General features: G+C 43.6%; 1 protein-coding gene across 1 annotated transcript in view; it reads right to left on the bottom strand.

Annotated features, from left to right (window-relative positions):
• Window positions 1-693: 693 nt before the first annotated feature.
• Window positions 694-18,144, bottom strand: part of SLITRK5 (SLIT and NTRK like family member 5) — a 97,541-nt gene continuing 80,090 nt past the window's right edge. The window contains exon 4 of the mRNA XM_054011971.1: window positions 694-742. The gene's annotated coding sequence lies outside the window, so the exon portion shown is untranslated. The remainder of the gene's footprint in view (window positions 743-18,144) is intronic.

Here is an 18,144-nt window from a genome sequence, read left to right as displayed (position 1 = left end):
TGTCAATGAAACAGCCTCAGTGAACCACCCGCACCTGAACACCTTGAAGAAGAATCCCTTTCAGTTGATGTACTCTGTTACAAGATGGTGTGGAGCAAAAATTGGGATTTGTGCCATCTATTACCCTGCCACAGTTGAGGAATCCCATTGCCACAAAGCCATCAAGTATTTCCTGCACATTGCCGAGATTCCTTCACAATGGGAGTCTATTAATGGCCATAGACACTTACATCACTGCAACCCCCATGATGGACTTTCCAACCCCAAACTGATTCGCGACTGACCGGTAGCAGTTTAGAATTGCCAGCTTATACACAGCAAACTCTACTCTCTTTTCCACTGTGAGAGCAGCTCTAATTTTGGTATGCTTGCATGACAGGACAGAGGTGAGTGCTGCACACAGTTCTAGGATGGTGGCTTTGCACATCTGAAAGTTCTGCAGCCACTGCTCATCATCCCATACATGCATCATGATGTGATCCCACCACTCGGTGCATGTTTCCCAAGCCCAGTACTGACAGTCCACTGTGGCAAGCTGGTCCATGAATGCCAGCAGCAATCTTGAATTATTTGTTTCCATGGCAGACAGCAGGGCAGGCATCACCGATTCACTCTCAATTTCACAGTTCATGAAATACTGCAGGACCAACTGCATTGTGTTCATAACATTCATCACCAGAATGATCAGCAGCTCAGGATCCACGCTGTCAAGCAGAGATGGTGGGCACACAGTTTACAAGGGCTGTTGAAAAATAGCACAAAATGAAGTAGAAAGCCTATGGAATGATGGGATGGAAAGAACTGCATCATGGGATGGTGAGCACATCCACATGATGCACCACAACCCAGAGCTCCAAGCGGCAGAGGGTGACGAGTTGCACTGTGGGATAGCTACCCACAATACAACACTCTCTGTCGATGAAAGAGCAATGACTGTGGATGTGTTCAGCTGACACAAGGAGTGTTGTGTGGACAAGTGCCATCAATGTTGTTAAAGCGACTTATGATCGTTGGCAAAACTTAAGTTGACTTAACTCTCTAGTGTAGTCATGATCTTAGTGTGTTTAATTGTCTACTGTTAATGGCCCATCAAGTTCAATGGCACCTATTGTCCTCAACCTCTGCTGTACTGGGTAGGCATGCTCTGGTGATTAATCCTTTCCCACTGGGAGATAACATGTTTTTAAATAGTGTATTCTTATTTTCATATTGTCACATCCTTTGCTACACAATATTATATTTGGGAGGTTTTATTTTGTTAGTTATAAAGTCCCCTTCCTATGCCTTCTCTACATGCAGATTTCACCATTTTAGCAGAAGGTTTGCTTTTAAACCAATTTAGTTAAACAAGAGCAAGTCTGTGGTTAAACACTCTATTTATTTGAATTGCAGTTACACCTGCAGTCACAGACCAGGACTCCATTGTGCTGGGTACTGTACAAACACAGCACAAAAAGATAGTCCCTACCCCAAAAAGTTTAATCTAAGTAAGCCACATTTAAAAATAAGAATATATACATGCAACATTGCTTTGGTTTAACAAATGGCTTCTCTATACGCAAAAGTAGTAGCCCTTTAACTATGCTGGTATAGTAAAAGCAGTAACCACCCTCCCTGCCCACCTCCCCTTCTACTGCCCCCAGTGTGGATGAAGTTATACCAGTACAAATCTGCTTATATTGGCATAGTTTATTACCATATGGGAAGCAGAATAAACTATACCAGTATAAGTCACCTTTATACTGGTAAAATTGAGTCCACATTAGTGGTTATCCTGATATAACTGTATTGGTAAAAAATCACATCCCTAATTAACAAATACAAAAACTGAGTGTATCAAAGGCTTAAACCAATTTTAAAACACACCTTTAGTGAAGCTAGAGTGTGCAGCTAACCGCATAGTTTCATTAGCAAGGATAAAAGAAGGTAGCATCTTTTCCCCCATCCCTGCAGGGGACTGAGATCTTGGGGTTGTGTCTGTGGGAGTGGAGCTTTGTTCAGGTTGGGATTCATTTAGGGAAGTTAGAAGAAGCCTCCCAACCTGCAAAGGCCCAAAAGGAGGATGAATCTGAGACAAAGACATGGCGTATGTTTAGAGGGATTTGGATTTACCCCCTCATCCGTCTCATTTAGAGAGACCCTCATTTTGTGTTGAGATGATGCTGCATATTTAGAGATGTCCCTTACAAACTTTCCTCGAGGTCATTTCCCAGGTACATAGTTACAGCAATTACTTTCCTTTAGTAGCATCCTGTTGATGAATGAAATGGGTGGGCAATGCTGCCATCAGGGTGTAATATAGACGACTAGTGAGGGACATCATTTCTAGGTGTTTGGGTTTCCCCATTCCTGCTTTGATGGGCATGACAAGCAAAAGGAAGATGTGCATCCAGATACTGTATTGTACTCATTGCTAACCATTATTAGCAGTAGTAAGTTACAAGCATGATTTGTGAATAATCAGTCTGGAAAAGCAAGGCTCATTCATTCAGAAAAATGCATTGACGTAGGCAAAAGTTTAATGAAAATTAAACAGCAGATCCATATTCATAGAGTGAATAATTGAGGCTGACGTGTGACTGCTGCTATAACTTTTGAATCTGGTCACAGGTCACTGAAGCCCTCTTGGGATAAAGTGTAGAAAGAAAAGGAAACGGAACTAAGCAAGCAGGAAAAGAAAAAAAAAAGGACTTTCCATTAAACATTTGTTACCTGGGGAAAAATTAGGACCACATTGTGTACTGATTTATGCCTCATCCAGCTCTGAATTTAAGTGGGGTTGTAAGTAATATAAATCAAAGCAGAATGTGACCCTTAACAAGCACTTTACATATTAGCACTAATCAGACGTTTCAGTCAAAAGGACACAGACAAAGGAATCCTCTCCCAGAAGAGTCTTGTAAAGGACTGTGGTGACATGGACATAAAGGAGAAACCGAAGGACCAAAGAGAAGACATGAGTTGGACGAGGTAACGGTGCAAAATATATTCAGTATTGCTCATTATAATTTATGATTTTTTTGGGACTATGTGTGATCTATTTGTGCCTGTGGGTAGCTCTATCTGGGGAGATGTAGGCGGGTTTCTAGGGCTACAGTTAATCAACATTTTATTGCTATTGGTGAAATGAGTGATGGTATAAATAGCAGAATGGCTGGTTGGGTGTTATTGAGCTTATGCCAAAGGAATTGTTTTATCTTCTGGATTTCCTGAGGGTTTAAAATTGAGTTTTAGTCATACTTGTTCTTCTAAAAATCAGAATGTTTTAGATAATATCAATGCCACAATCAGAACTCTTCAATAAATGTCAATATAAAAATCCACAAAGACTATGTACTGATTTGTTTGATATATGAAAGAAAGAAAATGCAAAAGATTAACCAAATAGTCTTTGAATTGTGTTACATTCAAAAACTGTTCATTTCTAGTTAAAGGTCTAGATCAGGAGTCGGCAACCTTCAGCACGCAGCCCATCAGGGTAATCCACTGGTGGGGCCACGAGACATTTTGTTTATGTTGACCATCCTCAGGCATGGTCCCCCGCAGCTCCCAGTGGCCGGGATTCACCATTCCCGGCCAATGTGAGCTGTGGGAAGTGGAGGCCAGCATGTCCCTGAAGCCTGCGCCACTTCCACAGCATCCATTGGCTGGGAACGGTGAACCGTGGCCACTGGGAGCTGTGGTGGGCTGTTCCTGCGGACGGTCAATGTAACAAAATTTCTCGCGGCCAGCCAGCAGACTATCCTGATGGACCACGTGTTGAAGGTTGCCCTGGTCTAGATTGTGCCTAAGCCAACTCAGCCCATCAGAAGTGTGGGGGCAAGTAAGGATTCTTCCCCCACCTCCCTTTACTGTGGGGCCCGATCCTGCAGACTTTCGGAGAAGCCACCTATCAGATCATGCCCTACACAAAACAACACTGTACTTCAAGCCCCTTTTATAATTTTTAGCTAGTGTTTAAAGCACTCATCCAGGAATTGGGAGTTCTGGGTTCAATTCCCCCTTCTGCGGAGAAGGGATTGTGAAATGGAAACTTCCAGAAGAATTCCCTAACCACAGTACTACAAATTATTGAGCAGTGTGTGTGTTCGGGAGGAGAGGCCTAAACTCTCCTGTTGCAGCTGTTTCATTGTTTATAAAAAAATAAGTATGGAGTGGAGCAGGACGTCTTTGACTTGGACTGTCCAGGTGAGTGCCCTAACTACTGGGCTATACAGTCATTCTCCTGTGTGCTCTCACACAAGTAATATAATTACTTTTTACACAATGGAACAGCTTCAACAAGAGAGACAGAGAGCCGCATATCAGAATGTCCTGTGATCCCAGTGGTTAAGACACTGTATTGGGTGAAAAACAAGTTTAAGTCCCTTCTCCATATCAGCCAAAGGGAGAAATTGAACCAGGTCTCTCATATCCTGGGGAATGTTATAACCATGGAGCTAAAGCTCATAAGGGTGAGAAAAGTGCCACTATCTCCTCCTCCTTGACTTAGGTGCCTAAGTCCTCTTTTGCCAGAATGGAGAAGAGGGCTCATGGCTGGGAAGCGGCGGAGCTCTGTCCTCTCCAGCATTTCCTATTGGCTAATTTAGGCAGCTCCTGGCCGTTTACTCGCTTTTATAGATCCCATTCTTAGGTACCCAACTTTCCCTATTTTTTGTATTAGAAGCCTGGGTACCTAACTCAGGGTTGTGAATTCCATTAAGCAGAAGGGCATCTAAAAGTTTGGCGTTACAATGCTAAGTCTAAATCTCCTTTGTGAATCTATCCCTTGGTACATTTGATCCTTCAGAGCAATTATTTACTGAAATCTTTGTGTTGTCATATAATATATGGTTAATGAAAAAAAGTTCGCCATTACCTTTTTTTCCTGATCAGGTGTTGATGATACTGTGTATTGTTACATTTCAACTCTGTCAATTTATAGCAAAGCCTTGTTTGAATCCCAATTAAGGTGAATTTTGCAATCTCAGACTAAGACACTTTGACATCATAGGCTTTGGTGTAATCATAGTAGATTTATCTCAAGAGCTGTCCTTGAATGTTACAAATCTGGGGCAAGACATATTGATCTGGCTGTGAGAAATGCATAGAGTTCTTGCCTGCTCTATATTTGCCTTCTAGCCTGCCAATGTTAGTATTTCACTCTAAATGAGTAACCCATGTTCCTTCCCCACAATCCCAGTGATGTTTTGTCATTTTGAATTATGTGTAAGAGCCGTTACACCAACCCCAGAAGAAACAGAGAAGAAACCCCACACCCTCCCAGAGACAGGAGATACACTCCTTCTTGCAACTGCATACCATGCAATAGGAATGTGTACACTACACCATCTATAATCCATTCCCCCAGCACACCCAGCCAACTGCACGGGGAAGGAATGGTCCTGCATCCTCCTTAGCCCCCCTGGGAGTAGTTCCTGCCTTCCCATGACTATAATGGCTGCTACTCTACTTGTCCTTTGTCCACAGTCCACACAAGTCACTTTTGCCCTCCCTATCTGTCCTTCCATGCTAAGCCCAAGCACCTTCTAGCCCAGTATTTTTCTGCTGTGGTAACAGTCCCTTATTGCACATTTATTTGGTAAATAAAAGGCAGTTGCTTTTTCTTTTAGAAATCTGTCATTTTAGGATGACTTGTTGCAGAATAAAGCACTTTATAACCTGATGGAAGCAGTCCTTGTAATCCAGTTAATTAATGTATTGGCCATTCACCTCTTCCATGACCAAATTTAGTTTGATGTGCTCCTCCTGCTTTCCATTTTTGTGCATTACAAACCCCCCATACAAGTTTTCACCATTCTGCTAAACATACATCCAGATTAAACAAAGAAGTTGCAGATTATCACCATAACTAGTTACTCCAAAACCACAGCCAGGACTTAGTGTTGTCACTTATCTCAAATAGTTCCTCAGGGGTACAGGATGTTGATGGGGCATTGCATTGGGCAAAGGTTTGTCTAAGCTTTCCACATTCATATTTGGGTTCATTCTGCTTCCCCTTGGTTATGTTATCACCAGTCTTTGCTACACCAACTCTCCCTCAATTTAGAGTACAGAAGTGCTTTTGCTTGAAGTCTGTGCCTGGTAGGAGTTGTTCTGAAGGAGCCAGGTTCTTCAGGGTCATCTGCATTTCCCACCATTTTTTTTTTACTGTATAACTTCCACAGTAGTACTTTGGGGTAAGGGATTTTCAGACAAAAAGCTCTTTCTGGATTTCAGGTGAAGTCTGGCCATGCCATGAGCATCTTATTTTGTCTCTCCTTGTTATTGAAGGCATTCTGCCTCTCCGATGGCGGGGCAATCCCAGCAAGGTAGTATAAGGACAATGTTGGAGTTGGTTTCAAAGGCTTGTGCTGATCCTACAGAAATGATTGAGCTCAGTATCAATTTTGTATGCATGGCTCAATTGTGACTATACAGGGCAGAGTACTCCACGTCTGAGCATTGCAAGGATGAGACTGGTTGCTCAGAGTGTTTTAGGGTTTGCTCCCCATTTTAAATTCAACAGTTTTTGGAGTACACAGTTCCTGGGGTTCAGTTTTTTAAGCTTCTTGATGTACCTTTGGATGTCAGGAGCTGTGTTTGTTGACATGTCGATGCTTATGCCACTCGCAACCATCATGAACTCCTACAGAAACTAGCACGAATTCTGAGAAACATCAAGATGCCCAGGTCATCTCCTCCCTGCTCTAGAATCAATGTTTCTTTGTCAAGATGGATGTTCAGAAAAGTTGATGGGAGACTCCAGGGAATATGTTTCCCCAAGGATCAGCACTAGCACCCTTGTTGCTTAATGCCTACACAAATGACCAACCATAATTTCCTAATGTGCCAAGAATCACTTATGCTGAAGATTTTTCATTACCATGCAGTCAGAAGGATTTGAGTACATTCTAACTAGCTCCCTGCATGTCCTTGGAGAATATTATTGTACATGGCTCCTGAATGCCAACCCTTCCAAGACACATGTGGCTTCCATCTGAAACACTGTCAGGCCCAATAAAACTTCAGATATCACTCCTTGAGAATGATGAGCATCTGGGGTCACACAAGACTGAACTCTGATAACAGTGAAGTGCATTGACAAAACTGTTGGGAAAAAAATGCTATTTGCCTGTCTCACTTCGTAAACACCATATCAAAAATGTGAAAAGAAAATCCATTACAAAATACTGATGGGGATCAAAAATTGTGGAAAAGCTATTTTTGCATATCCCTAAAATATTACTAACTCCATCAAACAAAGATAAACATTTAATATATTTTAAAGCAATTTTCTTCCTAGGAGCTGAAAAGCGATTTATATGTAGTTGATTGTTCAGCCTCTAAGGCACTATAAAAGCTGAACATTTTTCAAAAGTTCCTTTTAAAAAGTTATTTTGCCAAGACGCATACTGAAATGTCTAAACAGCTATTTTTCTACCAGTTAGTAGTTTTAAACATTCACTATATTTCACTGAAAGTTAGATATCTCTTTGTCATGGCATGACTCTACTGTCTATAGAAGATATGGAAGCAAAGAGAACACAGGCAACACAAAATAAAGTGGACAGCATATTGAAAGTATCTCAGATTTGTTAGTGCACTGAAAATCTTTACATGAAAAATAAAATTACACTAGTGCTTCAGAAATGGAGCAAAAATAGTAATTTTAAAAAAAATGCATTTAGGAGAGAACATTTTGATCATGTGTGTCATAATGCAGCACCTTCTCAGATGTGTCTCAAAATCCAGAGGTAAATACAACAGGAGAGAATACAGAAAAGTTACAAATACGTAAGTTTTTAGCTCTTAAGGAGAATCTATGAGACAATAACTGCATGTAGCAGAGCTTTCATCATGTAAGGCCTGATACATCACCCATGGAAATCAATAGAAAAAAAAATAAAAATGACTTCAATGGAGTAAGATTGGACTTCAGATCTTAGTTGCTAAAATTAAAGAAATGTTGTCCATAACAGAGAAGCAGCAAAACAGCATATCTATAATAAAAATAAAAACAATCTTCAGAAACAAAGGAGGAGGAGTCTCATTAATCAAATTGTAAATACATTCAAGTGCATACCTTTTTGAGCTAGTCCTGCCACCCTTACTCTTGCAAATAATTCTACTCATGTAAGGGTTGTAGGACTTGGCCCTTTTATTAATATTTTATCCAAATTTGGTAATTTGAAAAGAGAGGCAACCTGACCTATGGGATGACACACTGGAGGTACAGATACATTTGAACTGGGAGGTGTTATTCACAGCTTGCTTGAATGTATCCATACTAGCTCTTTTGCAGCTAGCATGCTAAAAAAATAGCAGAATAGCTGGGTTAGCATGGGTGGTCTCTTGGGCTTGTATCCTGAATATGTATCCAAGGGGCCCAGGTGGGTTTGTACACAGGCAGCTAGCCAGAGCGGCCCCCTATGCTATCCCAGCTATACAGATATTTTTAGCACGCTATCTGGAACAGAGCTAGAATGGGTATATTCATGTGAGTTGGGAATCACACCTCCCAGCTCAAACATAGACATACCCTTAGACCGTGGACTATTAAGTAAGGTGTCATAGGGAATTTTGAGCCTTCTTGTTGTGCATACACTCACCCAATTTGTAATATTCAGTTCATTTTCCCAGTGTATGCAAATCCATAATGATATGCATATTGTGTGGAATGTTCATGTTGCATCACAAAGCATCTGGATGGCAGATGAGAGAGGGAAAGAGACCCCACTGCAGTCTTCTTATTTATAAATTCAAAACCACTCCCTACTTTAGGAATGTCCAGTAAGTCAGATGTCTTTGCCACGCTGTCTGGAGTGGATCACCACTGTATGGCCTGGTCTACACTAGGAGATTATGTCGAATTTAGCAGCGTTAAATCGAATTAACCCTGCACCCGTCCACACAACGAAGCTATTTAGTTTGACATAGAGGTCTCTTAAATTTGATTTCTGTACTCCTCCCCAATGAGGGGAGTAGCGCTAAATTCATCGTGGCCATGTCGAATTAGGGTAGGTGTGGGTGGAAATCAACGCTAATAGCTCCAGGAGCTATCCCACAGTGCACCACTCTGTTGATGCTCTGGACAGCAGTCCGAGCTTGGATGCTCTGACCAGCCACACAGGAAAAGCCCTGGGAAAATTTGAATTCCTTTTCCTGTCTGGGCAGTTTGAATCTCATTTCCTGTTTGGACATCATGGTGAGCTCAGCAGCACTGACAACGATGCAGAGTTCTCCAGCAGTGGTGACCATGCAATCTCAGAATAGAAAGAGGGCCCCAGCATGGACTGATCAGGAAGTCTTGGATCTGATCGCTGTGTGATCTGTGCTTTCGGAGCTGCGATCGAAAAGACGGAATGCAAAGATCTATGAGAAGATCTCAAAAGCCATGACAGAGAGAGGATACAGCCGGGATGCAATGCAGTGCCGCATGAAAATCAAGGAGCTGAGACAAGCGTACCAGAAGACCAAAGAGTCAAACGGATGCTCCAGATCCCAACCCCAGACATGCCGTTTCTACGAGGCACTGCATTCCATTCTAGGTGCAGCTGCCACCACTACCCCACCACTGACCGTGGACTCTGAGGATGGGATATTGTCGACGGCCGCTTCCTCAGAGATGTTAGCGGACGGGGAAGATGAGGAAGGTGAAGAGGAGGACGAGGCAGTCGACAGCGCTTACAATGCTGATTTCCCAGACAGACAGGATCTCTTCATCACCCTCACAGAGATCCCCTACCAACCGTCCCCAGGCGTTAACCCAGACCCTGAATCAGGGGAAGGATCAGTCGGTAAGTGTTTTAAACATGTAAACATTTATTTTGAACAGAACAGGAATATTAAGAATGGGTTTTTCATGATTTGTTTGCCCTAGGCGCTTAACGTTTTAGTCCTTGGCAGTGCAACTACTGCAAAAGAATTTAACAATGTCCGGTTTATCATGATTAGTTTGCCCTAAGCACTCTACTTTTTAGTCCTTGGCAGTGCAGCTACTGGAAAAGAAGTTCTATATGTCCAGGGATAGAGCTGAAATCTTCATGGGACATCTCCACAAAGCTCTCCTGGAGGTAATTGGAAAGCCTTTGCATGAGGTTCCTGGGGAGCGGCCTTATTGTGTCCTCCATGGTAGGAAACATTTCCTCGCCAGGCTATCCTCAAGTACTCAGGGATCATTGCCTTGCAGAGCATGGCAGCATACAGCCCGGGTTTTTGCTGGCTTTCACGCAGCATGCGTTCTTTCTCTGTTTCAGAAATTCTCAGCAGAGTGATGTCGCTCATGGTGACCTGCTTAGAATTAGGGGAATGTTACTATTGGGACTGCTTGCCTGTTCCTTTACAGAACTGTCACCGGCGGTTTACAGCCACGCGGTGGAGGCGGGAGAGGGGCAACATACAGGGATCTTTCCCGGGGACAGCCGCGAGGGGGTGGGACAGGGGCAGAGTTCGTGCTTGCCGGATTGCCGGCAGCAGGAACTGCCCAACGATAGGAGCATTGCTTTGAACGTGAAAGGAGGGCATTGCTCTAATTTAAGTTGCAAGCAGCCAAAAGTCTACGGCTTACCATGTCAGCCTGCTACCCGAATTCCGCTGTCCTGCCCCGCTTGTCTGATCTCCACTGCAAGACCCCAGGCACTGAATGCAAAGGCCGAAAATTCGACCTTGTCCTGAGTGCGCATGTGATAGGTGCTATGTATGGTCTTGTTCACAAAGAAAGACTATGTTCATTGTTCACAAGAAATTATCTTTGTGAGGAATTCACTCCCTTTTTCCCATCCCACAGCTGCGACTGTCTCCGGACCTACCCTGGCATCCCCCTCGCAGAGGCTGGCGCAGATTAGGCGGAGAAAGAAAAGGACACGGGACGACATGTTCTCAGAACTTATGGGCTGCTCCCGAGCCGATGCGGCCCAACAGACCCAGTGGAGGGAGAACATGTCGCAATACCAGCGAGCACACAGCGAACGGAAGGAGAGGTGGCGGCAGGAAGACCAGCAGGCGACTCAAATGCTGCGTGGACTAATGAGGGAGCAAACGGACACGCTCCGGCGCCTTGTGGATGTTCTGCAGGACTGGAGGCAGGAGGACAGAGCCCCGCTGCAGTCTATCTCTAACTGCCCTCCCCCGCCACAAAGTCCCATACCCCCCTCACCCAAAGTCCCAAGAAGGAGGGGCGGCAGGGGCCGTGAAAACTGTCACTCCACCCCTGCAGACTGCTCAAGTACCAGAAGGCTCTCATTCCCAAAAATTTGATAAGGTCTTTCCTTCCTGCCTCACCCAAGTCCCCGTCCCAGTTTCATCCCCTAACTGTGTAGTTGCTAATAAAAAATATTTTTCTGTTAATTACTGTTTCCATCATGTTCTTTTAGGAGAGAGTGTGTTTGAAGGGGGGGAAGGGGGTTGGTAATTGGAGAGGACAGTCACCTTTACCAGGGTACAGACACGGGGGCAGGTTCAGCAGAAGGTCACACACACATTGCAGTCACTAGGCACCCCGGTCAGTCTGGGAGGTGGTATTCATGTTCTGTGGGGGGTGGGGGGCATGTGACTTTGTGGCGAGGGAGGGCAGATAGAGATCTTATGCTGCGATCCTTATCCTGGATCACAGAGCCACGCAGCAGGTGATCTGTAACCGCCCTCCCCCGCCACAAAGTCACATAGCCCCCACACAGAGTCTTGAAAAGGAGGGGTGGCAGGCTCCATTGAAACAACCAGTCCACCACTGCGGACCTCTCTAGGAGCAGGAGCCTGTCATTCCTCGAGTTTAGAAGCATCCTTTCCATCACTATACCCGCTCCCCACCACAGTCTGCATCCCAGTTTCAACACTTTACCGCGAAATCCGTGATAAAGAAAACGGTGTTCATTAACAAAGTTCCATTTATTTTATTTTTAAAGGTGTGTTGGAAGGGGGGGGGTGAGGGGGTTATGTAACTGGAGAGGATAGTCAACAGTAAGTGGGTAAAGAACCGGGGGCAGGTTCTGCTTCTCTTTAAACAAACTTAATAGTCACAGGTTACTCTGCTCACTGAGGAACCTAGCTTTCAAAGCCTCTCGGATGCACAGCGCGTCCCGCTCGGCTCTTCTAATTGCATGGCTGTCTGGCTGGGCGTAATCAGCAGCCAGGCTATTCGCCTCAACCTCCCACCCCACCATAAAGGTCTCCCCCTTGCTCTCATAGAGATTGTGGAGCACACAGCAAGCTGCAATAACAATGGGGATATTGGTTTCGCTGAGATCAGGGCAAGTCAGTAAGCTTCTCCATCTCCCCTTGAGATGTCCAAAAGCACACTCCACCACCATTCTGCACTTGCTCAGACGGTAGTTGAATCATTCCTTTTCAGTGTCCAGGGCGCCTGTATAGGGCTTCATGAGCCAGGGCATTAGCGGGTAGGCTGGGTCCCCGAGGATCACTATAGGCATCTCCACATCCCCAAGAGTTATTTTCTGGTCTGGGAAGTAAATAGCTTCCTGCAGCTGTCTAAACAGACCAGAGTTCCTGAAAACATGAATGTCATGAACCTTGCCCGGCCATCCTACGTTGATGTTTGTAAAACATACCCTGTGGTCCACCAGTGCTTGCAGCACCATTGAAAAGTAGCCCTTTCGGTTAATGTACTGGCTGGCCTGGTGGTCCGGTCCCAGGATAGGAATGTGAGTTCCATCTATAGCCCCACTGCAGTTTGGGAATCCCATCACGGCGAAGCCATCTATGATGACCTGGACGTTTCCAAGGGTCACTACATTTGACAGCAGTAGCTCAACGATTGCGTTGGTACTTGCATCACAGCAACCCCCACGGTAGATTTGCCGACGCCAAAGTGATTCACGACTGACCAGTAGCTGTCTGGCGTTGCAAGCTTCCAGAGGGCTATGGCCACTCGCTTCTGGACAGTCAGGGCTGCTCGCATGCGGGTGTCCTTGCGCTTCAGGGCAGGGGACAGCAACTCACAAAGTTCTAGGAAAGTTCCCTTACCCATGCGAAAGTTTCACAGCCACTGTGATTCATCCCAGACCTGCAGCACTATGCGGTCCCACCAGTCCGTGCTTGTTTCCCGGGCCCAGAATTGCCGTTCCACAGCATCAGCATGACCCATTGCCACCATGATGTTCACGGCATGGGGTCCCGTGCTTTGTGAGATGTCTGTGCCACTCTCAGACTTCATGTCCTCATCACGCTGCCGTAGCCTCCTCGCCCGATTTCTCAGCGTCTGCCTCTGGAAAAGGTGGATGATAAGATGCGAGGTGTTGACAATGACCATAACTGCAGCGATGGTCGCAGCGGGCTCCATGCTCGCCGTGCTGTGGCGTCCGCACTGTCACTTCCCAGAAAAGTGCGCGAACTGATTGCCCGCCGGTGCTTTCAGGGAGGAAGGGTGGGAGTGACAGTTGGATGACGACAGTTACCCAAAACCACCCTCGACACATTTTTTTCTCCAGCAGGCATTGGGGGCTCGACCCAGAATTCCAATGGGCAGCGGGACTGCGGGAACTATGGGATAGCTGCCCACAGTGCACCGCTTCCAATGTCGATGCTTGCCCCGTTAGTGTGGACTCACAAAGTCAAATTACTGTCCTTAGTATGGATACACACGTTCGACTTTGTAATATCAATTCCAGATATTCGATTTAAGTACAATCGAACTACTCTCGTAGTGTAGACATACCCTATGTGCCTACCTCTGGGCAGACTGTCAGAAAACAGGATAGATACCCCAAACTGGTGGTGTGTTCTGTAATTAGATTTCACCCACCAGTAACAAATGTGAACTCCTGGATCACTATACCAGTCTTGCCATGGAGTCACTGACATTCCTCTTAGACTCTCCAGCCTATTTTGCCACCCAGACAGACTGAACTTTATGATAAAAGTCAATTAAACCGAAAATCACACCACATCAGGGTGTTCCATGTCACAAGAGACCAGTCACTTATCCCAGAGCAATTGGTCACATCTTACATCAAAGACAATGCTGGCAGCAAATTCTATAGTAAACTAACTGAAGGTTTATTAGCTAAGAAAAGGAAATGAGCGTTATTGAGAGGTTAAAGTAGGTAATAAATATATTAACATATGAGTCACAGTTTGTAATTCCAAATGGTGGCAGTGATGTAAGAGCTGCCAGTTTCCCCCAAGGTCTTTTCAGGGAACCTAGATTGTCTCTGGGGTCTCTTTTGATTCTGGTACACTTCCCTGTAAGAGTTGAAATAGGACAGAAGGATCTTTCCTTGCATCCATACTCATAGCTTCTTCTGACAGAAAGAAAGCTGACAGTCTCTCTACCCAGATGGGCTTTTCCTTTGATGACAATGAGTGATGAATGCTCTGTGAGTCTTCGACCTCTGGTCATCACACGCAGTAGCCACTTACTTTGAAATTAGCACTTTTCTCTTAAAGTTCTTAATTTGCATTTCACCAGGCTTCTTTCTTGTCTGAGTTATTTAGTTATTGGGTATTTACAATGTAAATGTTTGCTATTAAATTATAACAGGACACGGATAAATAAAAACAATGCATGCACCATCCCATTAGTTTTCATGAAGTTAAACACCAAATATACTGTAATACATTTAAAAAATTACTTTGATCTATACTAATACAAAAGCAAATTGATCTGAGTAGACTCTAGAATTACCTGCTCTGCCAGCATCACAGTCTCTCTCACTTACCAATCTCTCTTAGGTGATTCCTTTAACATTACCTCATCTCTAGACCCAGATATTTGTATCAGTGTGCATCAACGTTGAGATACCATCATTCAGTCTGTGTAGCACTTTACTAAAATGTGCTTTCCAGTTCAAATAGGGACCATATGGTCCAATAGATTTAGACCCTGAAAGACTCCAGCCTTTATTCTCCTTTCCCACTACACTGCACAGAGATCTAGGAGAACATATTTGGAGGAAAAAACAGGGGGAAATTGTTTCCACCTGCAAAACATCTGCATGACCCAAAAGTGGGCAAAGCCAGTGATGAGGTTAACACATGCTCTCCAATAAAGCTGTAAACAAACTACAGGAAAAGCTACATAAAGTTATTACTGTTGAGTCAGCATTAATTACCATTTACCCTCTTTGACTCATTTTTTAAAATTAGTTTTATTTCCTTACACCTATTTCTAGATTTAGATGATTACCTAAAGGGAATGGTCTGAACTGTGTGTTTTAGTAAATATGTATTCATCCATGCTTTGAAACAAAAAGGACAGATCTCCATCTTTTGCACATTAGTGTAGATCTAGTGATACCTGTGGAGCCACACCAACATACACTAGCTGAGGATCTGACACAACATTTCCACCTGTATCACAAAATCTTTTAATTAGTTTTTAGTAAAGCATTTTCCATACAGTCCATTTTATTTCCATGTTTGCTATATGGAGTTTTCTCCTTGTAAACAGTTCAGACTAAATATCTGTTTAATATAGTGAAAAACCCATGCAGATGTTTGCCAATTTTGCCACATGGGGAAAAAAAATCACTTCCCGACCCAAACAAATGGCATCATAATATCAGGCATACTAGATAAGGGTGGGTAGAGATCAGACTGGAACAGAGCCCAAAATGACCACTCAGCAGCAAGAGCAAGCTAAAGCCACCCAGGCAACATGCCCTGATCATGGCCCCACAGTCCAATGGCAGAAGGAGTGGGTATCCAGGTAATGGAGCCTGTCCCACCATGTGAGATACCCTTGCTGAACCCTTCCCAGCAGCATGTGGAGAGGGGGAAATGGGGAGGGAACAAGAAAGAAGCAACAATCACCTCCTCCTCCATACTGAAGGGAGAGGAAGGGGGAACCAGAGGAAGCACACATAGCAATGCTCCAGTTGCTCTCGCTTGGGATCCCCCTTCCAACTGTTCCCAAGAGGCAAAGTGCATTTCCCTATCATCTCCAGACTCATCAAAGACACACCCTGACTAGTGAAGTGAGCATTTCACACAGTTGGCACAGCCCTGATGACCTGCAAATGTCTGCACTCAGGGCAGGGAACTGTGATTTACTCCCATCACAGGAACAGCATTGCAAGGAGGCTTCACCCCACACAAAGGAATTATTAATGTGCACCACTTTCTAACCAAAAAAAGACAGCAATGTCTAAGGCAAGCCATTTCAGATGTTTTTAAAGCCACACAGCCACTATAGAGAAAACATTTCAGGCATACAAAGCTGTGACATGAATATAATTTAAAAACAATGTCTTAGAAAAGGTTAGCCATTCAAATGACTAACTTGTATTCTAAAACACTGTTGACTACCTTAAAATATTTCAAAATATCTGTCCTCTGTTTTGATGACAGGACAGATAACCATCAACATATTAAATGTTTTGGGATTAATCTCTAAACATCTTTAGCTTCTTTATTTTCATTTTCATTTATTTTGTTTTCATTTTCCTCATCAGAGCTTTTACAGCACATGTTTTCCTACCAGGGAGAAAAGAGTCTACATCCTTCCTGGATGTGTGCCTTTATGTCCTGTCTAACCCACCACCTTCCTCTCATATTGCATCTCCCTTCATTGAATCCTCCTTTAGCATCATCTTTGTACCCAGAACCATAGCCATCTTGGGATCCTTACTGCAAACACTTACATAAATAAGGCCATTGCATTCATTGTAATTCTATTAGTCACATGAACAAGAGTTCATAGGATGAGGTTACTTGTTTCTAAACTGCAGGTGTGGGATGGGACTTGCTTTCAGGTAGCTCATCAGTGCTGTTCCTAAATCAGCCAGAGGCCAGACATAGTTTGGGAAATTACAGTTTGGTGGTGGGACTGAGTTCAGGAAATAAAATAAAAAACAACAACCACACACTCAGCAATGAGTTAAAAAAACACAAACCCCTCAGCAATGAATTGTTGCAAACTGACTTTTGCCTGCACCTGTCTGCACTGTGAAAGTTTTGCACTCATGCCCTATGAAAGCTTATGCTCTAATAAATTTGTTAGTCTCTAAGGTGCCACAAGTAATCCTGTTCTTCTTTTTACTCATGCCCTATGTTCACAGTGATAATGACAGTATCCCAATTCATATGACACCATGTCAATGACCACTGCAATGAGCCTAAAAATAAGTTCTCTGTGAAAAGATCTGGCTATATTTGGACACTCTTCAAGGGATTATTCATCAGTTTCTTTTCACATTGATTACAATTTTTAGTTGAAGAGCATTGTTTTCATGCGAGTGCTGATTATTGTTATCTCTGTTGACAAATACACAAACAGAAATATTGCAGATACAGATGAATTTAGATTTTAACTATTGCCTAACATGAGATGGTCTGTACATATTTATGAAGTTGTGCATCAGTGAATTATGATATGTTTAATCTAAATATATTTCTGAACATACACATTTTAGGGACTGGTGCTTAGGAGTAGATTCAGCAGACTACATTCTCACTTGTGTCGGCTGGCGTAGCTCTATTAATTTCAATGACAGCATGTTGACCTGCAACCAGATTGAGCCTGCACAGTAATGCTTTGAAGTCAATGGGGATCCACCGGCCTGAATCTCTTTGTAGGACTACCGGAGTGCAGGGTGGCGGGGGGAGGGAGGGAGAAGGGGTGACAGGGGATGGTGCAGCATATTGATTCCAGAATCAAAGGTCTACATTCTATTTTGGGGAAATCAAATTCTATCAGTTTGATTTTGACATCAATGAGGACTTAAGAAAAGAAAAGAATTTGGCTAAGTTTTAAAATGAGAGTCTGATTAAATTTAGCACAGCTGGAATCAGTTGTGTTCTATAGAAATGTAGCAGAGTCCTATAAAAATTACTGTACACGCCTATAGAATTCAATAGTACATGATAGCCTTGGAAAGGAAAAAAGGGAAATTATGAAAACCCTTAAAAAAAAAGTGATCATAGAACATAGCAGAAAGAGGGCTGAATTACCCTCTCCTGCTGCACAAACTAGGACCTGCCACATGGGAGATACATGAGTTAATGGAAACTTTAAAGCAAAGTGGTACGGCATGTAAGACATTTGACATCAGTGGAATAAAATGTGTGGTTTACAGGGATCAAAATCTATTATTTAGATAATAAAATAGAAGATATGGAGAATTGTTTAGTCTGGATTGAAAAAGAGGAGCAATGCCAATCTGCCAGAGATCAGGGGGCACCATGGTCAGGGAGGGTGCCTTGGTCAAG

Source organism: Malaclemys terrapin, chromosome 1, assembly GCF_027887155.1.
Source record: "Malaclemys terrapin pileata isolate rMalTer1 chromosome 1, rMalTer1.hap1, whole genome shotgun sequence".
NCBI lineage: Eukaryota > Metazoa > Chordata > Testudines > Emydidae > Malaclemys > Malaclemys terrapin.
The sequence above is the reverse complement of the archived record's forward strand: the minus strand, read 5'-3'. Positions and strand labels throughout refer to the sequence as shown.